Source organism: Bufo gargarizans, chromosome 3, assembly GCF_014858855.1.
Source record: "Bufo gargarizans isolate SCDJY-AF-19 chromosome 3, ASM1485885v1, whole genome shotgun sequence".
NCBI classification, from domain to species: domain Eukaryota; kingdom Metazoa; phylum Chordata; class Amphibia; order Anura; family Bufonidae; genus Bufo; species Bufo gargarizans.
The window spans coordinates 55774574-55799679 of NC_058082.1; the positions used below are offsets into that span (position 1 = coordinate 55774574).

At 44.0% G+C, this 25106-nt stretch overlaps 1 protein-coding gene across 3 annotated transcripts in view; it reads right to left on the reverse strand.

Moving 5' to 3' along the window:
* FNDC3A (fibronectin type III domain containing 3A) overlaps nt 1-25106 on the reverse strand; it is a 251256-nt gene that overhangs the window by 215637 nt on the left and 10513 nt on the right. The window contains exon 1 of one of the 3 annotated variants that reach the window (XM_044285432.1): nt 20977-21086. The exons of 1 other annotated variant lie outside the window; for it this stretch is intronic. The gene's annotated coding sequence lies outside the window, so the exon portion shown is untranslated. Of the gene's footprint in view, nt 1-6323; nt 6344-20976; nt 21087-25106 lie in introns of those variants that run through there. One more of the 3 variants, XM_044285434.1, reaches the window with a different exon arrangement.

A 25106-nucleotide genomic window follows, 5' to 3' on the forward strand; every position in this document is an offset into this window, starting at 1 on the left:
CTGTCATTTTGCCTGCCAATGGACAACATTTTCCAACCTGGATAATTACATTTTTTTGGCAGATATTCTGCCATAGCCCAATGAGTAGTTCACGCTACTTTTTCAAACAAACAATCTTCAGATGAAATCGGCCATTTCAGCCAACTTGAATCTCGTGTCTGGCCCGCTTTAGTCTAGCCTGGCATGTATGTTAAAGGGGTTGTCTCCTTACAAACACACATGGGGACAGGGGATAAGTATCTGATCGGTGGGGGTCCGATCACTCGGGCCCCTGATCAGCACAGGACTGGGATTGCCGGAGAGAGCAGAGTACAAGTGATCGGATAAGACCCCAGCAGTCGGACCCCTCAGTGGGGGTCATTTACTAACATTTAATGGCAGTTTTTAAGGTAAAAAAAAAGTTGCCAAACTCCTTTTTGTGACTTTTTTAAATGCCCGTGCAACATTATTTTGTCTTAGGGGTGTTCTTATGCCTGTCCTCTGCTCTTGGGAGTCACAACAATGACTGAAACCCTGTCCTGAAAGCTTGCTGATAATGCAGTTGTTTAATTGCAGTATTATTACTTCATGCAGCTGGTGTAAAGATAATATTACTATATATTACTAGAGAGCATAGGACTCTACACCGCATTTCATTTAGAAAGACACATTAGATTTTAGTTGGAAGATCTTGCTTTTGGGGGTGACTGACAGACCGCACTGTCAAAGAGGGCAACAGAATGGAGTTCAACCCATAAAATCTTATTGCCCCCCCCATAAGTGGCACTAGAGGTTTCTCGCTCCTACAGTGACTTACATCACTATGTTTAAACCTTAGAGGACCCGGAGATTTTCAGCTTTTTGGCTTTCAATCCCTTCCTAGAGCAATAACTTTTTTATTTTTCAGTTCAGATAGCCATATCAGGGTTTGCTTTTTGTGGGTCAAGCTCTACTTTCTAATATCACCATATAATATTGCATAAGATGTAGCAGGAAGCTGAAAAAAAAACTTCAAATGAGGTGAAGTCGGGGAAAAATACCATAAGGAGACCATAGTTTTATTGGGTTGGTTTTTGTAGCATTCCCTATGCAGAAAAACTGACCTGTGATCTTCATTCTCTGGGTCATTACGATTACAGCGATACCACATTTATATAGTTTTTCTTGTGTATTAATACTGGGGAAAAACTGTGGTGATCTGTGGTTTATTATTGTTGCCATTATGGACCGTATATGAGTTTTTGATAATGTTTTATTCAATTTTTTGTAGAAGAATATTTGGGTTAGCAACGGCGCAACCAGGAAGGTACAGGCTTGTAGATCCATTTATAGCTTTCATTTATTCATAGCTTCCACAGGTTACCCGTTTCTGGGCCGGAACTGTCCCTTCCTCAGATAAGGAAACATTAGGAAATAAAAATAAAAGTACATTAGAAATATAGTAAATGTGCTAAAAGTAATATGTTTTAATAAAGTGTACTTGAAGTTTGAGGTACATTTTAACTTCCTCTTTTGTTTGGATGTTTAGCACAGCAGTCTTGCTTAACTTTTTTAGACCATTAGTGGGACCAGAGAGGGAAGTGGGGATGAATTACTAAATTACAGAGTCACACAATAAGCTGATAAGTACAATGCTCTGCTGTGGACATCTTACTCTAAACCTATCAAGAGAACAATAGAGCTTGTCCAGGGGCAGACTGGCCATAGACCCCCACAAGGAAATTTCCTGGTGGGCCGATGCCAAGGGTGTCGCCCGAGTCCTACTCACAGCTGCCGGCCACAATACAATCTGATGCTTTAAGTATTAATTAATCAGGTACTTATGCACCTATCAAGCGGCCAAGGTGCCCTCCTAAACTCAACTGTATCACAGTCCTCAGGATGGTGATACAGTTGAATACTGTAGTGAAGGCATCAGTATTTTGTGCTGTGCTGTGGTATTTGCCTCTGCAGGGCTGGTTTTAGACAAAATGTGGCCCTGGACAAAATCAAAAGTGGGGTCCCAAACCTTGTAATAATGTGCTAAAAACACAGTCTGACGTCCAAAACCCGACACTCCCACCGATCAGCTGTTTGAACAGACGGCACATGCTGTTCACTGCTGCTGTCCCATAGACATACAGCGGTGAACAGAAAGAGAGAAAGGAGACGGCACGTGCGCAGACCGTCTCCTCAAACAGCTGATCAGCAGGGCTGCTGGGTGCCCTTACTGTACCCTAGTAGTAATAATATAACCATAATGCTCCCAGTGGCTCTAATGTCCCCCTGTAGTGCTCCCCACTAGTTCCAATATATAATGCTCCCCCCATAGTGCCCAGTATATATATTGTACCCCATAGTGCCAGTATATAATGCTCCTCCATTCCTCCCCAGTAGTGCAAGGTATACATAATGATCTCCTTCCCACTTCTCTGATGCCCCCAGCAGTGCAGACATTTAGTAAAAAACAAAACAAAAAAAAAACACACCTCCCTCTCATTTTCCCTGCCGCTGTCTGTGATGCAGACCACAATGTTAGGGTACTTTCACACTAGCGGCAGGACGGATCAGACAGGTTGTTCACCCTGTCGGATCTGTCCGGACGCTATTTCGCCGTGCTGCCGGACCGCAGCTCCGTCCCCTTTGACTAAAATGGGGACGGGGTGGAGTTCCGGCACAGCACGGCAGTGCACAACGAAAGGCCGCCGGACTAAAAGTACTGCACGTCTGGCTTGTGAAGTTGGACGGCCATGAGTGCGCCTCCCCTTTATGGGTAGCGAAGTGGCGCCCTAGGGGGATGACTACCCTCCCCTATCCATCGTCTCGGTCCTATTTCAGAGCACATTACCGCAGGAGATAACAGGAGAGGACTATAACTCACAGCATGTCTAAGCCATTATTATTTAATATCAGAGCACATTACGGGGGAACGTATAAGAGGATGGGACTACAACTCCCAGCATGCCCAAGCCGTTATGTAATATCAGAGTACATTAGAAACCGCTCATGGGGCTTTGGCTTCTTCTAGCTGATAATGGCAGGCTTCAGTATGCATCACTAAAAAATTCAGTGTTTCTGCTGGAAAACTCAGTCACTGGAGCTGAGAGGTTACAGAAGAAATGCTTAGAAAACAACCAAGCAACCACCACTCTTTACAGTAAATTACACATAGGTCTCCAAAGGAGAAGAAATATTTTGTAGCTCAGTGGATCTGCACATATTTCAATGACAAGACAGACACAAAACTTTTGGGGTGTCCTTAAAGGGGTTGGCCAGTTTCCAGTATTGATGACCTATCGTCAGGACAGGTCATCAACATCAGACTGGCGGGGGTTGGATTCTCAGCGCCCCCCACCGATCAGCTGTTTGAAGAGAATGCAGCACTTGTACGAGCACTGCTTTCTCTTCATTGTTTACTGGTTCGCCATCGGCATCGCAGCTGCAAGCAGGTCTAATTGCAGCTCCACAATCTCATTCAGTATAAATGGGATGGAGCAGACTGTGTGTAACTGCTCTTTCCCATTGAAGTGAATGGGGACGGAGGAGCTGCAATTACACCTGCTCATCACTGAGATGTCGATGGTGAACAGTAAACAGAAGGCAGCGCTGATAGGAGTGCTGCATTCTCTTCTAACTGGTGATCGGTGGAAGTGCAGGTCAGACCCCTGCTGATCTAATACTAATGACCTATCCTGAAGATAGTTACAAAAAACAAATGGCTGCACACCGTTATATATACAAACAATAGAGCTAAGAAATGGGGGTCATTCTAGATAAAAGTGGTACAATACCAACTATAAATGAGTATAAATGAATAATGGAAACTCTTATCGCACATACGTGTCGGGCCCATCTACCAAGTGTCAAGGTGGCAGTATCGTTAGTGATAGGGACCCATCTGCGGAAGCCACCTTGATGCCTGGTAGATGGGCCCAACACGTATGTGCACTAAGAGCTTACATTATTCATTTATACTCATTTATAGTCGGTATTGTACCACTTTTATCTAGAATGACCCCCATTTCTTAGCTCTATTGTTTGTATATATAACGGTGTGCAGCCATTTTGTTTTTTGTAATTATGTTTGCTTCATGGATATGCACCTGTGATTCTGAAGGTTTTAGTCAAAATTTTCTTGCAAACTATCCTGAAGATAGGTCATCAATATTGGAAACTGGCTAACCCTTCCCAAACTCCGCCATACGGCGCCATAGCCCCTGGGTTTCTGCTGTTTTAAACAGCAGACACCTAGAGCCAATGTCTGTGATAGGTGATAACACTGATCACAGACATTTAGCCCCTCAGATTCCATGGTCCACTGTGACCACAGCATCCGAGAGGCTTTTCACTGGCAGCATTGCAGTCCCAGGGCCTGTACAGCATCTCCGTACTGAGACTAAGGGAGCCCTCAATTAGCTCCCTTAGTCTCAGACTCTCGGATGCTGTGATCACAGAAAGAAAGAAAGGAAGAAAGAAAGAAGAAAAGAAAAGAAAAATAAAAATAAACTAATTTTCCCCAATTTCCAATCTATTTGGATTTTTTTCCCAACTTCCCACTACATCGTATACAATATTCAATGGCACCAAAAGGGCAACTTGTCCCGGGAAAAACAAGCCCTCATACGGCTATGTGAAAAAATAAAATAAAAATGATATATATATATATATATATATATATATATATATATATATATATATATATATATATATAAATAAATAAATAAATAAATAAATAATGGCTGCAGGTAGGAAAGGAGTAAAAAAATGATAACGGAAAATCGCGGGGTCTCGAAGGAAAGGGGTTTCTGGGATTTTAAAATTGCTGGCCTATCCACAAGATAGGCCATGAATATGCCATCAGTAGGGGGTCTGACATCCAGCACCCCCCACCGATCGGTTTCAGAGTAGATTTGGAATTACACAGCTCTGTGCGGTGGATGGAGCTGGGATTGGCAGCGCTGCCCCATTCACTTCGATGGGACAAGTGCAGCAGTCACCGGCACATGAGCTATTCTCAAACAGAGGAAGTTTACTTTACTATTTCTTTTACAGCTTTCAGTGAAGATAAAAACATCCAGGCTCAGCCCGGGGATGGATATGACTACAATTTCCTGCAGATATTTAGCTTTAGTCAGGGGAGGAAAACACTTTCATTTACCTAATCTACATAAATGAGCCAAAGTGGGTTTTATTACACCGGATTTCTATAACCCCCTAGGTAGGTCCGTCCTGACGGTGTTTATGGCACCACGATTCCTGGCAGGTCATTTTGTTTGGCAGGATAATAGAACAGGCCAAGCAGCCGCTGAACCCTCAAAGTGCCTGCTTTCAAATGAAAGGCTTCTAATAAAACCAAAGCAAGGGAGACAGATGTGGAAATTATAGCAGGGCATTATCTTACCCCCCTGTGCCTCTCACATGGGATATTAATGCTCCTAGAAAAACAGGCACGCAGGGAAAAAGAGCAGGGGTGAAAACGTCAAAAATAGAGGAGTATAACAATGTATACATTCAAAAGCAGAAATAAATCTTACTTCTTACTGGAGAATCAGCTTCTATATATAGGCCCAAAGAAAAACCTGATCACCTAAGGGCCAATTCAGACAGACAGTGTGCTGCCCACATGTTCCAGATGAGGACACAAACACAAGGACCGTGTTTCCCCACACCAATTGTCAATTGTGGAATATAGTTCTAGGATGCGTAACTGAGCAATGTCTCAACAAAAAGATCTAAGAAAAGATGCATCCGAGTTGTCCTGATTTTCACTGACAAGTATAGGACACGTTTTATTTGTTTTCCAGAGCCATAGAACGGAAGAAAAGGGCCCCAATAGAGGTGAATGGGTCAGCATCCAATCCGCAAAAAAATGGATCCTCATTTTTGCGGACAGCATACGGCTGTCTGAATGAGCCCTTATGAAAAGTATTTGATCTACGCTCTACATAGCCGACAGGTCCTCCAGTAAGGACCATCCGCTGTATACAGTGGGTGGTCCGGGTCTCTAAAGCCTGTGCCATAGAATATTTACAATGCTGGCATTAGTTGGCTGCCCGAGCATCTGGTAACCGAATGTTGGCTCCCCCACTGTCAACTACAAAAGGAGACCCAAGTGAGAAGACAGGAGGAGATGTTTTTACCACTTTTGTCTTCTTGTAAAGGGCACTCAATAGGTTGTCGCTGCGTCTATTCGTCCAGATGATCATTGCATCAACACTGGAATGCTGGATCTAGCAGACTACGGATGGGTCTGACTAGACCCAGCACAGCCCATCAGTGACATGGTTATTTGCACTGGGCAGATTTCTCACTGGAGTCCTACATACAGAAATAAACAAAAGTTAAAATTAAAAAAAAAAACATACCTAAAAATAAAATTCACGCGCGAATAGTTTCTACCCAAAACTCGATTATCTGAATGTTTGACCTGTAAAATATAAAAATTTACAGTAGACAACGATCAATGAAAATATAAAGTCTATTTCAGGGTAGTATTATATTACCAGAAATAAATGCATAAAAACAGCATTTGTTTTACTTTTTTCTATTTATAAGCCTAAAAATGGTAAAAAAAAAAAAAAAAAAAAAACACACCTAAGTAATAAATGTGACAAATTCTGAATCTGTCTGATCCTGAGGACAGAAATTACCATGGTTGTGAACCAGGTAACCAATCCCAGTGACCCCATAACCCTGGACGAAGGTTTGGCTTCCATATCTGCTTGCTCCCAGACTGTAGATGTCATGCACAGGTGCGATCTCGTGTGACAAGGACAAGGTTACATCTACACTGACCACTTGTCAAGGCACGGGTGGGTGAACGAGTAGCGGAAAAGCAAACACCACATGTTCTAAGCTGAGTAAACACGGAGCAGTTTGTCTGGCTGCGCATGGAGCGCTCTGCACCCGGCCAATAAGTCACCGACTACCAAGGTCAAACCAAAAATTAAATTTTCCATTCAGGATTTTAATCCTCAATGACAAGAAATAAAAGTCTCACATTTATTACTTTTAGTGTAAGAGCTACATTCTGTCCCGTTTAAGAACCTGTACACACCTAGTGTAGTCGTGCTGCACGGACATATGGCGAATGTGGCTTTACATACAGTTTTACCTATGGAAATCTATGATGAAAAGCGGCAACAAAATAATATTTTTAACATGAAGGAGATTCATTTAAAAAATATTTGATTCTAAGTGGTTTAAATCTGAAGAAAAAAAAAAACTGGGGAAAAAATGTAATAGATTAAAAACGCATAAAGAGGTTGTCTCATCTGAGATATTGGTGGCATATCACTAGGATATGCCACCAATCTCAGGTGTGGGTCCCACCTCTGAGACCAGCACCTATCTCCAGACCAGGACACTCGAAGAGAACAGAGAGCAGCCGCGCCTGTGTGGCCTCCCTCCTTTAATTTCTATGGGACTGCCAAAAATAGTTGAGCTTTGGCTCTGCCATCACTGGCAATCCCATAGAAGCAAATGGTGCAGTGGCCGAGCTTGCGCAGGGTCTTCTACATTCATTTGTATGGGACTCCTGAAAATCGTTAGATGTGCTGGCTTGGCTATTCTTGGATCGAAGAAATTAATAAAGTGTGTACAATACATATGCTCTCATTCACATCAAAGTCAGTTTGGGGCGGTTGGTGGAGTATTAAAGGGATTATCCAGGAAAAGTTATTTCTGACTTCTCCTCACGATAGGTAATCCGTATCAGATCTGCAGGGAAATGACAACCGGGTCCCCCATCGATCAGCTGTTAGAAGAGGTCTTGATCGCTGCAGCATCTTCCTAGGCCAGTAAAATCACTGTACATCGGTCACATGAACAAGTCAATGGGGCTGAGTTGCAATACCAAGCACAGCCACTATACGGCGCTGTCCTTGAAAAGCTGCTGGGAGCAGCATTACTGACTGAAGCTCGGAGGAGTGCAGCGGTTCCCTGTTACAGCTGATTAGTGGGGACCCCGGGACTTAGACCCCCGTTGATATGATAACCATGACCTATCCTGAGGATCATTGTTATCCTTTCCAGTAAAATCTCTTTAAAAAAACAGGAGGAGTAAAGGCGGCCTTACAAATTCAATAGCGGTAGGCTGAACAACAATAATGCCGTTCTCAGTAATTAAGACCTTTAGATGCAGTGATCAAGTGATCGTGCTTATGGGATTCTTATCGGAATCCTCTGCAGCCAATGAGGATACCGGTAATTGTTTTCAATGCGCTGGGTCTCACTGAAGAGACCCAGGGTTTTGAAGCTGCAATAACATAGGAGATTAGCAATTATCCGTACTAAATTGATTTAAAAAATCCATGATTATTTGAAATAAAAATAAATAAATACATTTTGTACTCCCAAATACGAGTTTCAAAATCATAACAAAAAGCAGAATTATATATACACACACACACATAAAAGTTTAAATCATATCATAAATAAATATATAAACATCACAAGTATCACCGTGACTAAAAATGCCCGTACTATTAAAATATAAAATATTTTTCTAATACAGAAAACAGCGTAATGGAAAAAAAGGGTCAAAATGGCCAACTGGCCATTTTTTCATTGCTTCTCTTACCCAAAAAAATATAATAAAATGTGATCACAAAGTCACACACACTCAAAAATGGTCTCAATAAAAAGTACAGATTGTCCTGCAAAAAATGAGTCTCCACACAGCTCAGAGTTTTTGTTAGTTTTTTTTACACTATTTAGACATAAAAAAAAAAACTATACATATGGGGTATAGTTGTAATGGTACTGACCCAGAGAATGAAGGGCACAGGTCAGTTTTGCCACAAACAGAATGCCGTGGGAACCCGTAAAACGGTGGAGGAATTGCGTTTTTTTTTTCTAATTTCACACCATTTGGAATTCCCCCCCCTGCTTCCCACTACACTGTATGCCATATTAAATGGTGGCATTAGAAAGTACAATTTGCCCCGCAAAAAATAAGTCCCCATACAGCTATGTGAATGGTAAAATAAAAATAAGTTATGGTTCCAGGAAGATAGGGAAGAAAAATGAAAACACTATAACGAAAAAACCTCTGGTACCCTAAGGGTTAAAGGGAACCAGTCACCTGGAAAACACATATTAAACCAACCACAGTATCTTAAAGTATCCCCCAGTGTGTTCCTAATCGTGCGCTGCCTGTTACAGCGCGATCCCAGGTCTGGCTCCCTCACTCACCGCCTTCATTTTGCAGACTGCGCATGCGCCATTTAGTTCCATCGCGCTCGGGCCTCGCTTCTCGTCTTTAGCGTGAGCATGTTCACTGGCCTTCATTGGCTGGAGAAGGCAAGCCAGTGATCACGCTCACGCTAAAGACGACAAGCGACAGCAGGGCGCGAGCGCGATGGAACCGAATGGCACATGCGCAGTCTGCAAAATGAAGGCGGTGAGTGAGGGAGCCGGAATCGCGCTGTAACAGGCAGTGCACGGCGCATGCGCTAGAAGAGCATGGTTCCGGCATCACGGCAAGATGTCCATCACACTGTAGAGAGGAGGGGTAAGGGCCGTTACCCCCTTGACTTCAAGCCCGACTTGGAGAAGGCGCCAACAGACATTACAACTGCAAATTTTAACAAATATGAGGAGACAGAATGAGGAAAGAAAATCATGATTAGCAACACACTGGGGGATACTTTAAGGCAGTGTTTCCAAACCAGCATGCCCGCACAGCCAAAGGCTGTCCAGGGATCATGGGAGTTGTAGTTTTGCAACAGCTGGAGGCACACTGGTTGGGAAATACTGCTTTAAAAAGGTACTGTGGTTGGTTTAATATGTGTTTTCCAGGTGACAGGGCTGACTCCACAGTCCTGGACAGGGCAATCCCTTGTTTACATGAGTCTCATCAGTCGAAAAACCTGCTGCCTCGTCAATGGTTCAGCAAGTCACTAATATCAGGGATACTGTCCCATCTATGTGCCTGCAACAATGCTGAATCCACAGAGACCAGATCATGAGGCATCATGGCACCCTGGAGAAGCAGGGGCAGACAAGCTGTGCCGATCAGGCTCGTAACTCAGGATGAAAATGCTACTCTGCAGGAGATTTTGCTGTCAATCCACAGAAATATCCATTACATGTGGAAGGGGTGGGCGATATGGCCTAAAATCTATATTGCGATACAATTTTAAGCATGTGCGATATATTCTATATTTCAGGGGTGGGGGGGGGTTAAACTTTTTAACTTAATAACTATTAGCCTCCTTAGGGGCTACAACCCTTGTCCTATTCACCCTAATAGAGCTCTATTATGGTGAATAGGACTTCAAACTCTCCCTGTTGCCCTGTGCATAGTACACACAGCAGCAGGGAGCCGACTATGGCAGCCAGGGCTTGAGTAGCGTCCTCAAGATCAGCGCGATTACATTGCTAGGACTTTCGATCAGAACCTGCCACCCTGGGGCCACTGCCACCAATGATTTAATCGTGTGGAGGGGGGTGCCCGCAATTAATATAATACTTAGAAAAGGGGGAGTAGAAGGGAGGGGCTGTGGCCAGGAACTGAGGGGTAAATTGAGGCGGATCACGGTGCGCAGTAATAGAGGCCAGGTATGGGATATGGCCGGCAATGCAGGCTACGTTTGTATTCAGGCATATTAACTATATTCATTGGTGGCGCAGTGGCCACAGTCCGTGGTCACCGGCAGCCGCACACAGTGGGGAGGGAGGGACTCCCTCCTTCTCCACTGTGCCAGCTCAGGAGAACATGGTGTGTGCCGAAAGCGGCACATGCCATGTTCTACCGCGATATGGCGATATAAACGAAATCTCTATCGTTGGCCAAATTTATATTGTTTATATCGCCCACCCCTAAGATGTGGGTATCACGATCGGCGTGACTATCACATACGTGACACAGAGGGAGGGAAAGAGGAAGGCCCTGCCCAAGTGAGAGGGAAGGTGGTGACCCCTGACTCACCTTGCGGCTGGCACCTGGCTGCCCTGACGTCCCTAGACGGGTTCCTCACCCGTACGCCGATCACGTGCCTAAAACCCTGGCTTTCCCTAAGATGAGCCCTAGATAGTGAACAGGGCGGTGGGAACACTAGTCCGCACCACTAGCTCTAGAGGAAAAACACCAAGGGGAGGACAGACAATACAGACTCAACATATAATCCCAGGTGGGCGACAACAGGAGACAACAAAAAGCCCAACAGGGATCCGGAGGGTAGCACTCTGGAACAACAACCAGGATTCACAGCTCCAGTGGGTCAGTATAGAAGTCCAGGCAGGAAGCTCTATAACTGGAAACTAGAGAAGTGTGAGAGGAGAATATAAGGAGGTTGGGAGTGGCAGACAAGAAACAGCTGAGGAGAAGCTACGGATCCCTGAGTGAGACAAAAAGGATTGCAAGGCAAACACAGAAAACAATCACTAAGAAACAACGTGATCTTTAGACATAGAGCGCGCAGCCACCCGCTGCGACTTCCTGACCCCGGGTATAACGGAGTCAGACGTGGCTCTTGACACCCTCATGACAGTGGGTTTGTCACAGGTTTTTGTATGGATTTGCTTTGGATTTCACCCTAAGCAAAGCATTGGATGAACTCTTCAGTGCAGATGGGCAGCATAAATTCACTTAATCTGGATTTAAGGTCCGCACCGCAGATCAATTTTTTCCGCAGTAGGTGGATAGGATTTGTCAAGATCTTACGTACATTGCTGCTACGGTAAACATCACCGATTTTACACCTGCAGTTGGAAATCCGCTGATTATCGTCCCTGTCTAAACACAGTCTAAAAGGCCCTTCATATAGAAATTTCGGCAGTTCTCCTTTAAAAATGAAATGTCATCCATATGATAAAGGCCAACTGTGCTCATTTATTTCAGCAGACAGATAAGCAGATAAGTGATAATCTACAAGAAGAAAAAAAACTGCCGTTTCTTTTCTACTTCCATTTTTTGACAAAAAAAATATGTAAACTGTAGTAACTGAACCAGTCAAAGACAAAGCAGTGTATTCATACTAAAATCATTCTATCAATATATCACTTTTATTTGCAGATTTTCCATTTTAATCCATTTATTCCTGTAAGGCAGCAAGGGTTAACAGCCAAACAAAACTGAATATTTATTGCGTTGATCATTTTAGGTTGCCATGTTGCATTTGAAGACCCCCTTAAGCACCCGTAGAGTAGAAACTCCCCAAAAACGATGGGATAAGGTGACAGTTTTGTTGGTACTATTTTGCTCGATATTACACTTTTTGGGAGGCAAGGTAACCACAAAATGACTGTTCTGGCACCATTTTTATTTTTTGTTTTTTTACAGCGTTCACCTGACAGAATAGATCATGTGTTATCTTTTATAGAGCAGATATAAATTTTTTCAGTTTTACACAATAAAAGCATTTTTGAAAAAAAAAAAAGAATTATGTCTTTGCGTCTCTATTTTCTGAAAGATATATTTTTTTTAATTTTTCTGTCGATAGTCTTGCGCAGGGGCTTGTTTTTTTGCAGGAAGAGTTGACGTTTTTATTGGTACCATTTTTTGGGTACTTGTTTTTTGACCGTTCAATATTACACTTTTTCAAAGCAAGGTGACCAAAAAAATGGCTATATTGGAACAGTTTATTTTATCTTTTTTACAGCGTTCACCTGAGGTGGTAGGTCATGTGACTTTTTTTTTAAACTTATTTTACACTTTTTATTTTTGTCCCGATCAGCACTGAACTACACCGACAGCATGCCTGCGAGACCCATCCTGGGAGATAGGCCTCACAGGCTTCCGTGCATGTCAGACCCCAAGGCCTTTGCGTGGACTGGGGCTGCCATGGCCACCATTGGGCCCCCTGTCACAGCAGCACAGGGGCCAATGGAGAGGCAGAGGGAGCCCCTCCATCTGCGAACCTCGTATATGCTTGATTGTGACATATAAAGGGGTAATCTGCCGACATCGCAGTTTACAACGTTGCCGGCAGATACAGCAGGCTACCAACTGTCAGTCACAGCTGGGCCGATGCATTGATCGGGCACGCACAGCTCCTGTGCCCGCCCGATCATCATGACGTACTAGTAGGTCAATTTGTGGAAAGTCACTTCCCGCTGTGACATTCTAGTACGTTGTATGTCGCCAAGGGGTTAAGGCCTCATACACACGACTGTAGTTTTGGTCCACATACAATCCACGCTTTTTGCGTCTCGAATGCAGATCCATTCATGCATCCTTGTTTCGCAGATCCGCAATTTGCGGACAGCAAAACTAATACAGTTCTGTGCATGGGGCCTAACACTGCTGTGGCACCGCAGCGAATGCTGCTTACCAGGCACAAGTAAATTCAAGTACATAGGACTGAGCTTCAATAGTAAGTACATCCAGTACTAAAAGAATGGCGCCGTGATCGGCCTGGAAGCACAGTCCATATGTCTGCTGGATCCCCTGGGCACGGTATCTTAGCGTTTTATGATGCAGTCAGTCCATATTTGATTGTAGATCTCTTCTGCTAAACTGTGAGATCAGTACAAGAGATCCGCGATCAGATCATAAAACGCTGAGATACGGTCAGTTCAGCGGAGCCGACGTCTGCACAGGAGATCCGATAGACACATGGACTGGGTTTCCCAGGCCGATTATGTGCACGAGTCCTAAATGTGAGAATAAATAAATCGCAGACCACCTTGGTTCTGTTCACCTGATATCAAACTCATTCATCCGAAGGAGGCCAAAAAAGTGTCAGTATAGCCAATTTTTTATTAATTTATTTTACTGTATAGAAAAGTAAAGTCCATTTCCCATTTTAGACCTCATGCACACAACTGTATCTGTTCTGTGGTCAGAAAATCCGCCAAATTGGGATGCAGTCCATGTTCCGTCTCTTTTTTTTTTTTGTTACCAATACCGATACATTGAAGTCAATAGGTCTGGAAAAAATGCAGATGCAACAACATCTGTATTTGTGGATTGGCAATTCGCAGACTGCAAAATACATACGGCCGTGTGCATGAGTGCTTATGCAGAGGTATCCTACAAAAGAATGTCTACAGAAGACATGCCATGGTGTACATTGGAGGTATACTTCAGGAAATCCTCAGGACATGGACCTCTGACACAGTGAAAGGAGCCAAAGTTAGCAATGACATTTTCTTAAAGGGGTTGTCAGGGTTCAGAGCTGAACCCGGGCATATCCCCATTTTCACCCAGGCAGGCCTCCTGTAGTACAATTGGAGCATATCATGCCCCGATGCTCTCCCTTGCCCTTTCGTTGGATCAAGCAGGGCAAGGGCTCTTGTTTGTAATAGCACACTGCCGGGCAGAGGCTTCCACTCAGCAGTGTATTCGGTGATGGGCAGGCTTTAGCACTGCTCGGGTGAAAATGGGGGTATGTTCGGGTTCAGCTCTGAACCTGGACAACCCCTTTAACGTTAAGTATGTGGACATGTATACCTACTGTATATATGTAACCTCATGCCTGAGCCTTAGCTACATTCAGACATGGTAGAACTGGGGAGGATTTGTGGTGGGAATTTCGCACTTCAAATCCATGGTAATTTACATGTCTGTGTTCCACGGACAGCACACGCACCCATTCTTTTTAATGTGTGTATTCAAACAGTGTTTTAGCGTGGTCCGTGGGTCCGTATTTTTAGCACGGATGCATGCTCTATTTTGTCAGTGTTCATGGATCTATCATGCCCATTATAGTCTATGGGTCTGTAAAAACCACAGACGCAACACGGACCCATCCGTGTTTCATGGCTCATTAGTAAGAGATGCTTTGAAAATAATTTTTCAGCTGTTCAGAGTCAGTGAAACACAGATGACACATGCACAGCAGAAAAAAAACTGACACGGACATCTTTACGTAGGCATCACTGACCACCTTTTCACGGATTTAAGCACAGACATGGATGTGTGAATGAGGCTTAACAGAAAGAATCAGAAAATAGAAAATATGAGCATGTTGCGGATTTCACCTTTTGCATTGCTTAGGATGCTGACATGGATTTCCAACTGCATCCATGTATGGAGCTATGTGGTGTCCCTACAGATTATCTGCAAAACCGTATGACGTTTGCCATTCTCGCCCCATGTCGCCTCTCCCTTCTGCAATGCCAATCTCAGTAAATCTAGATTTTTCTCTTGCATTGCTGCTGGGGAGAAAAGCTCTGCCAGACTGCATGACATGTTTAAATCATAGCTTCATACAGAATTCCTATAAGAAAACCTCTGTGTGCCGCTGCCTAAAAACAGAAGGCCCACAGAAGTACCATATAGGCCCCCAGCAATCTATATGTACTGAATGGGGATTCTTTGCCGTGGATTTTACTCCTCTGGATAGATCATCAGCTTCTGATTGGCGGGGGTTCGACACCCGGGACCCCCGCCGATCAGCTGTTTGAGAAGCCAGTGGCGCTCAAGTAGTGTCGCAGCCTTCTCACTGTTCACCGCCGGCCCACTGACGTCACGACTAGTATCAACTAGTGTGGGCGCGGCTAAGCTCCATTCAAGTGAACACAGCTTAGCCGCGCCCACACTAGTTGATAATAGTCGTGACGTCAGTGGGCCGGCGGTAAACAGTGAGAAGGCCACGGCGGTGCTGGAGCGCCACTGCCTTCTCAAACAGCTGATCGGCGGGGGTCCCGGGTGAGAATAGATCATCAGTTAAATGAAAGTGCAGAACCCCTTTAAGGATGGGTTCTTGTAACACTTTCCTCCCGAAGGATAGACAATCATGAGAGTCTAAATCTAACTTGTAGTGACGAAAAAAAGTACATTTTTTTTTCGACACTACAAGTTAGCTGCCTTACAAATTTGCTCTTAAGATGCATTGGCCCTTTCTGCCCATTAAGTAGAAATGCATCAGATTGAATGAGCACCGAAACCCAAGGGGAGAGTTTCGCCCGCTGAGGAATAGGCCAAAACGATAGCCCCTACTATCCATCTGGCTACGGTTCTAGATGAAACCATATTACCTATGAAAAAAGAGAGACCACTTTTGGCAGAAAAGACGGGTCGGGTTTAATGAGCACTCTATCCTCCAGGATGTTAGTATACGGAGAAGAGGTTGAAAAGGCAGAAATCTCACCCACTCTCCTGAGGTGAGGTGATGGCCACCAAAAAAAGAAGTTTTAACCTCCTCCCGTCTCGCTAACGCCGAAAGGCGTCAATGCTGCGGCGCTGCCAGGTCACACTAACGCCGATTGGCGTCATCTCGCGTGAGCCGAGATTTCCTGTGAACGCGCGCACACAGGCGCGCGCGCTCACAGGAACGGAAGGTAAGCGAGTGGCTCTCCAGCATGCCAGCGGCGATCGCTCGCTGGCAGGCTGGAGATCCGAATTTTTTAACCCCTAACAGGTATATTAGACGCTGTTTTCATAACAGCGTCTAATATACCTCCTACCTGGTCCTCTGGTGGTCCCTTTTGTTAGGATCGACCACCAGAGGACTCAGGTAGGTCAGTACAGTCGCACCAAACACTACACTACACCCCCCCCCCCCCCCCGTCACTTATTAACCCCTTATAAACCCCTGATCACTCCATATAAACTCCCTGATCACCCCCCTGTCATTGATCACCGCCCTGTCATTGATCACCCCCCCTGTCAGGCTCCGTTCAGACGTCCGTATGATTTTTACGGATCCATGGATACATGGATCGGATCCGCAAAACACATGCGGACGTCTGAATGGAGCCTTACAGGGGGTGATCAATGACAGGCGGGTGATCACCCATATACACTCCCTGATCACCCCCCTGTCATTGATAACCCCCCTGTAAGGCTCCATTCAGACGTCAGCATGCGTTTTGTGGATCCGATCCATGTATCCATGGATCCGTAAAAAATCATGCGGATGTCTGAATGGAGCCTTACAGGGGGGGTGATCAGTGACAGGGGGGTGATCACCCTGATTACCCTGATCACCCCCTGTCATTGATAACCCCCCTGTAAGGCTCCATTCAGACGTCAGCATGCGTTTTGTGGATCCGATCCATGGATCCGTAAAAAATCATGCGGATGTCTGAATGGAGCCTTACAGGGGGGTGATCAATGACAGGGGGGTGATCAATGACAGGCGGGTGATCACCCATATACACTCCCTGATCACCCCCTGTCATTGATCACCCCCCCTGTAAGGCTCCATTCAGACATCCGCATGATTTTTTACGGATCCATGGATACATGGATCGGATCCACAAAACACATGCGGATGTCTGAATGGAGCCTTACAGGGGGGGTGATCAGTGACAGGGGGGTGATCACCCTGATTACCCCCTGTCATTGATAACCCCCCTGTAAGGCTCCATTCAGACGTCCACATGCGTTTTGTGGATCCGATCCATGTATCCATGGATCCGTAAAAAATCATGCAGATGTCTGAATGGAGCCTTACAGGGGGGGTGATCAGTGACAGGGGGGTGATTACCCTGATTACCCTGATCACCCCCTGTCATTGATAACCCCCCTGTAAGGCTCCATTCAGACGTCCGCATGCGTTCTGTGGATCCGATACATGTATCCATGGATCCGTAAAAAATCATGAGGATGTCTGAATGGAGCTTTACAGGGGGGGTGATCAGTGACAGGGGGGTGATCACCCTGATTACCCTGATCACCCCCTGTCATTGATAACCCCCCTGTAAGGCTCCATTCAGACGTCCGCATGCGTTCTGTGGATCCGATACATGTATCCATGGATCCGTAAAAAATCATGCGGATGTCTGAATGGAGCTTTACAGGGGGGGTGATCAGTGACAGGGGGGTGATCAGGGAGTCTATATGGGTGATCACCCCCCTGTCATTGATCACCCCCCTGTCATTGATCACCGCCCCCCCCCCCCCCCCCTGGTAAGGCTCCATTCAGACATTTTTTTGGCACAAGTTAGCGGAAATTTTTTGTTTGTTTTTGTTTTTTCTTACAAAGTCTCATATTCCACTAACTTGTGTCAAAAAATAAAATCTCACATGAACTCACCATACCCCTCACGGAATCCAAATGCGTAAACATTTTTAGACATTTATATTCCAGACTTCTTCTCACGCTTTAGGGCCCCTAAAAAGCCAGGGCAGTATAAATACCCCACATGTGACCCCATTTCGGAAAGAAGACACCCCAAGGTATTCCGTGAGGGGCATATTGAGTCCATGAAAGATTGAAATTTTTGTCCTAAGTTAGCGGAAAGTGAGACTTTGTGAGGAAAAAAAACAGAAAAAAAATCAATATCCGCTAACTTATGCAAAAAAAAAAAAAATTCTAGGAACTCGCCAGGCCCCTCATTGAATACCTTGGGGTGTCTTCTTTCCAAAGTGGGGTCACATGTGGGGTATTTATACTGCCCTGGCTTTTTAGGGGCCCGAAAGTGTGAGAAGAAGTCTGGGATCCAAATGTCTAAAAATGCCCTCCTAAAAGGAATTTGGGCCCCTTTGCGCATCTAGGCTGCAAAAAAAGTGTCACACATGTGGTATCGCCGTACTCAGGAGAAGTTGGGGAATGTGTTTTGGGGTGTCATTTTACATATACCCATGCTGGGTGAGAAAAATATCTTGGTCAAATGCCAACTTTGTATAAAAAAATGGGAAAAGTTGTCTTTTGCCAAGATATTTCTCTCACCCAGCATGGGTATATGTAAAATGACACCCCAAAACACATTCCCCAACTTCTCCTGAGTACGGCGATACCACATGTGTGACACTTTTTTGCTGCCAAGGTGGGAAAAGGGGCACATATTGCAAAGTGCACCTTTCGGATTTCACCGGCCATTTTTTACAGATTTTGATTGCAAGGTACTTCTTACACATTTGGGCCCCTAAATTGCCAGGGCAGTATAACTACGCCACAAGTGACCCCATTTTGGAAAGAAGACACCCCAAGGTATTCCGTGAGGGGCATGGCGAGTTCCTAGAATTTTTTATTTTTTGTCGCAAGTTAGTGGAATATGAGACTTTGTAAGGAAAAAAGATAAAAAATAAAAAATCATCATTTTCCGCTAACTTGTGACAAAAAATAAAAAATTCTAGGAACTCGCCATGCCCCTCACGGAATACCTTGGGGTGTCTTCTTTCCAAAATGGGGTCACTTGTGGCGTAGTTATACTGCCCTGGCAATTTAGGGGCCCAAATGTGTGAGAAGTACCTTGCAATCAAAATGTGTAAAAAATGGCCTGCAAAATCTGAAAGGTGCACTTTGGAATATGTGCCCCTTTGCCCACCTTGGCAGCAAAAAAGTGTCACACATGTGGTATCGCCGTACTCAGGAGAAGTTGGGGAATGTGTTTTGGGGTGTCATTTTACATATACCCATGCTGGGTGAGAGAAATATCTTGGCAAAAGACAACTTTTCCCATTTTTTTATACAAAGTTGGCATTTGACCAAGATATTTTTCTCACCCAGCATGGGTATATGTAAAATGACACCCCAAAACACATTCCCCAACTTCTCCCGAGTACGGCGATACCAGATGTGTGACACTTTTTTGCAGCCAAGGTGGGCAAAGGGGCACATATTCCAAAGTGCACCTTTTGGATTTCACCGGTCATTTTTTACACATTTTGATTGCAAAGTTCTTCTCACACATTTGGGCCCCTAAATTGCCAGGGCAGTATAACTACCCCACAAGTGACCCCATTTTGGAAAGAAGACACCCCAAGGTATTCCGTGAGGGGCATGGCGAGTTCCTAGAATTTTTTATTTTTTGTCGCAAGTTAGTGGAATATGAGACTTTGTAAGAAAAAAATTAAAATAAAAAATCATCATCATTTTCCGCTAACTTGTGACAAAAAATAAAAAGTTCTATGAACTCACTATGCCCATCAGCGAATACCTTAGGGTGTCTACTTTCCGAAATGGGGTCATTTGTGGGGTTTTTCTACTGTTTGGGCATTGTAGAACCTCAGGAAACATGACAGGTGCTCAGAAAGTCAGAGCTGTTTCAAAAAGCGGAAATTCACATTTTTGTACCATAGTTTGCAAATGCTATAACTTTTACCCAAACCATTTTTTTTTTGCCCAAACATTTTTTTTTTATCAAAGACATGTAGAACAATAAATTTGGCGAAAAATGTATATATGGATGTCGTTTTTTTTGCAAAATTTTACAGCTGAAAGTGAAAAATGTCATTTTTTTGCAAAAAAAATCGTTAAATTTCGATTAATAACAAAAAAAGTAAAAATGTCAGCGGCAATAAAATACCACCAAATGAAAGCTCCATTAGTGAGAAGAAAAGGAGGTAAAATTCATTTGGGTGGTAAGTTGCATGACCGAGCAATAAACCGCTAAAGTTGTGGAGTGCCGATTTGTAAAAAAGGGCCTGGTCACTAGGGGGGTATAAACCTGTGGTCCTTAAGTGGTTAAAAGATAATGTTTTAATAGATAAATCATGTAGCGGTTCAAAAGGAGGCTCCATCATCCTGGACAAAACTAGATTCAGATCCCATGGGGGAGACCTGATTACAGGCTTAATTCTACTGACTGCTTTAAAGAATCTCCTAATCCAAGGATGATTGGCAATGCGGAAATCAAAAAAGGTACTCATCGCAAAGACCTGTACTTTAAGGGTGCTAAGTCTAAGGTTTTTATTAAGACAGTCTTGAAGGAAATCCAGAACCTTAAGAAAGTCTTCCAGACTCTAAAGGTAAATGGTGGCAGTTAGTTTCTTATGACAAGATAAAAGGCTGGAGATAACCTCTTTGGATAGGCCCCTACGCTCTTAAGATTTCCCCTTCAAATACCAGGCTGCCAGATGAAGGTTCTTTACCTCCGGATGAAAGACGGGCCCCTGAAACAACAGATCCTGCCTGTCCAGAAGAATCCATGGATCTGACAGAGTTTCCTCAGCAAAGTGAACCAGGTTCTTCTCGGCCAGGTGCAATTAGAACGAGCCTCGTCTGTTCCTGCCTCCGCTTCTGTAAAACCCTCGGGAGAAGTCTTATAGGAGGAAAGGAATACAGAAGCAGATCCGGCCAAGGAAGGGAGAAAGCATCTATCCCTAACAGAAAGTCTCTTGGATTTAGGGAAAAGAAGAGAGTGCATTTTTTGTTTTGCTTGGTTGCGAAAAAGGTCTACCTGAGGACGACCTCAAAGGTGAATTATGTGATTGAAGATCTCCCGATTCAAACACCATTCTCCCTGATCCAAATGGCTTCTGCTTAGGTAATCCACCACCTTGTTTTCTGTTGCTTTTAGATGCACTGCCTTAATAAAAGGAATATAAGGAATGATTAGTGAGAAAATGTCTGTGGTTAAGGACATAAGACGTTCTGATCTTGTCCCTCCTTGTCTGTTTAGTTAGGATACCACTGTAGTGTTGTCTGAGAATATTTTTACTCCTATTCCCTGTAATTTGGGCAGGAAAGCTCTTAAGGCCAGCAGAACCGCCTTTAATTCCCTCACATTTTGGGAATCCTGGCTTTCTTTTGTACTCCATGCCCTCTAAGGAACCCCCCCACTGACAAAATGCCCCCCACCCGGTCGGACTGGCATCTGTGGTTATGGTTACTTGTTCCTAAAGAACCCATGGGAAGCCCCGAGTCATAATTGAAGGCTACCAGGTTAAGGACTGTATCACCTGAGAGGTGAGAGGAAGAGGGCCATCCAGCGGGGACAATGACCCCTGCCATTCTTTTAGGATCTGCCACTGAAGTGTCCTGGAGCGAAACAGGGACCAACCTACAGCTGGGTATTGTGGAGGTAATTCTGCCTAGTACCATGCCTGATATTTCAATCCTTTGAGGCTATCAGAACTTGTCTTTTCTTAACGGAGTTATCTTGTATGGAGGGAGAATGCACCGCAGATTCACAGAATCTAGGATCATCCCCCAAAAAAAAAAAAAACACTTTCTTGGGAGGGGCTCAAGTTTGACTTTTCCCCAGTTTATTTACCATCCGAGATTTACTATAATGTCTACACTTCTAGAAGACGAGAGGTTAGAAGATCTATAGATTCTGCCAGCACCAGAAGATCGAAGTAAGAACTAACAACAATGTCCTTTTCCCTTATGTGGGCCATAACCTCTGCCAATAATTTGCCAAATATTTTGTAAAAAGCCTCAGGGCCTGGGATATTCCAAATGGAAGTGCTCTGTATTGTAAATGATGAGCCCATCCTTCCATAGACACCGCTACTCGGAGGTATTTTTGAAAATCAACATGAATTGGGATGCGATAGTAGGCATCCTTTATGTCTATGGTAGCCATCACTCAATCTTTGAAAATTATGTTTTATTGCAGACTGTACGGATTCCATTCTGAACTTTTTGTATTTGAGGTACTGATCTAAGTCTCAAGTTTATAATCAGTCTGAAAGATCCATCTGGCTTGGGTACGAGAAAAAGGGACGAATAAAACCCCTTCCCTTTCCCCGAGTCTGGAACGGGAATGAATACATTTTTCTTTAAGAGAAAAAACTTCTTCTTTTAGTGCTAAGTTTTTCACAAAAGTTTTGAGCTAAATTCTCAACTTTTAGCCTTTCCGGTGGGAGAGAGATATACGCTAGATAAAAACCGTCTTTTATGATACCATTTATCCAGGTTTTTACTGAGATTTTTTTCCCCAAGCCCGAGAAAAGAGATAGTCTTTCCCCCACGGGACAGTAACCCTCATTGCTGACCAGACTTGGGGCCTGAAGTGGACTGGGTATTAAAAATAAACCTTTATCAACTTCCACCTCTGTTTTATCTCCAATTATTTAGCTTTTTATCTGTTTTGTTGAAGACTCTCCTGTTTCTGCGGAAAAACAGCTGCTTCCTGGGGGGTTTGGGAACGGGAAAACCTTTCTTATTATCAGAGGCCTTCTCTAAAAGGTCATCCCAAACTGACCCAAAAAGAGAATCTCCCTGGCACGGGATAGAGCTAAGCTTATTCTCTGAACCTGTGTCACCGGATCACACCTTAAGCCAAATCACTCTGCTAGCTGAGTTTGGAGAGAGTCGCGAATCTGGCATTTAATCTTAATGAGTCAGCCGAGGCATCCGAAATAAAGTCCACTGCTTTAAGGATGGTAGGAAACACCCCTAGGAGCTGGTCTCTGGAGGTTTTATTTTGGAATGGATATGAAATTCCTGTAGCAATAATTTTAAGGACCTGGCATTAAAGGTAGTGGCTATATTAGGCTTAAAGGCCTGAGTAGAGGCCTCCCATACTTTAAGGAACAGCTCTGCCCGTCTATCCATCAAGTCTTTTAAAGTGCCAAGGTCTTCAAAAGGCAAAGCAGATCTTTTTAAAATTTTTGCAATAGGAGCATCAAGTTTAATGACTCATCATCATGCCATCATCGAAAGGATATTTTCTCTTAATGTTCTTAGGAATAAAAAAAACTTCTGGTCAGGTTTTTTCCCCCCTCTTTCTGAATTAAATACTTTATATTTTCGTTTAACGGAAAACGGATTTTTTGTGACCCAGATCACCAAACATTATATCTTGAATAGATTTCTGTTCTCTGGATTCATCCACCTTCATTGTGGCTCTAATAGCTTTGAGCAGAGAATCCTTATCCTCAGGGGAAAATAAAGATCTACCTAGGGTTGGGCTATATACCGGTATCACGATATACCGCGGTATTAAAAAAAACTGTGATATGGCGATTCTAGGTGTCGAACTCTGTGTGAGTACTGGGTGTCTCTGGAGAGACTTTTCCTGCGTCTGCCTCGCTCATGTGCTCTGGTGACAAAATTACAAACGTATTACTTCCCGCAGCCGGCCGCCCCCGGCTCTCCCTCCTCCTTGCTCCCATATTCAAATCTCTGCCCACCGAAATCTGATGTCAGAATCGGAGCACACAAGCAAGGCAGCCGCGGGAAAAGTATATCGTAAAGTATTAATGTATGTATGGTGGCCTGTGGCCACAAGACTTTATTATAACGTCTCCTTGTGGCCGCCCCCATACAGTATAACGTCTCCTTGTGGCCGCCCCCATACAGTATAACGTCTCCTTGTGTTTTTTCTTTTAAACAGGTATTTATCGCGATATATATCGTTATCGCAAAAAAAAAATTTAATATCGTTATCGTCTGAATATTTCTGATATCGTCCAACCCTAGGTCTACCCGATTCTTCACCTTAGGAAGAGCTTGAGTTATTTAGGATTTCTCCTTGCTCATTCTCGTCAGAAGATTAGGTATCGGATATGACATTAGAGTGACCCTGCTTGCCCGCAGCTGAGGAAGAGAGGCATTTCTTAAACATTTTGATAGAATCAGAAACTTCAGATTTAACAATGTCTTTGATATTCTGAAGTAGTGACGGGGATTCCTTGTCTACCACCTTGTTAGGCCCCTTTCACACGGGCGAGTTTTCCGTGCGGGTGCGATGCGTGCGGTGAACGCATTGCACCCGCACTGAATCCTGACCCATTCATTTCTATGGGGCTGTGCACACGAGCGGTGATTTTCACGCATCACTTATGCGTTGCGTGAAAATCGCAGCATGCTCCTCTTTGTGCGTTTTTCACGTAACGCAGGCCCTATAGAAATGAATGGGGTTGCGTGAAAATCGCATGCATCCGCAAGCAAGTGCGGATGCGGTGCGATTTTCACGCATGGGTTCTAGGTGACAGTCTATTCACTGTATTATTTTCCCTTATAACATGGTTATAAGGGAAAATAATAGCATTCTGAATACAGAATGCTTAGTATAATAGTGCTGGAAGGGTTAAAAATAATAAAAAAGTTAACTCACCTTCTCCTCTTGTTCGCGTAGAGGCCGGTCTGTTCTTTAGCTGTGGCTGAAGGACCTTTGATGACGTCAGATCACATGCTCTATCACCATGGTGATGGACCATGTGATTGGAGCATGTGATCTGACATCACCTCAGGTCATTCAGTCCACAGCTAAAGAACAGACCGGGATCTACGCTAACAAGAGGAGAAGGTGAGTTAACTTTTTTTATTATTTTTAACCCCTCCAGCACTATTATACTAAGCATTCTGTATTCAGAATGCTATTATTTTCCCTTATAACCATGTTATAAGGGAAAATAATACAATCTTCAGAACATCAATCCCAGACCCGAACTTCTGTGAAGAAGTTCGGGTCTGGGTACCAAACATGCGTGATTTTTCTCACGTGAGTGCAAAACGCATGACAATGTTTTGCACTCGCGCGGAAAAATCGCGCATTTTCCCGCAACGCACCCGCCTCTTATCCGGGCAAAAAACATGACGCCCGTGTGAAAGAGGCCTTAACGCAATGCTGACATA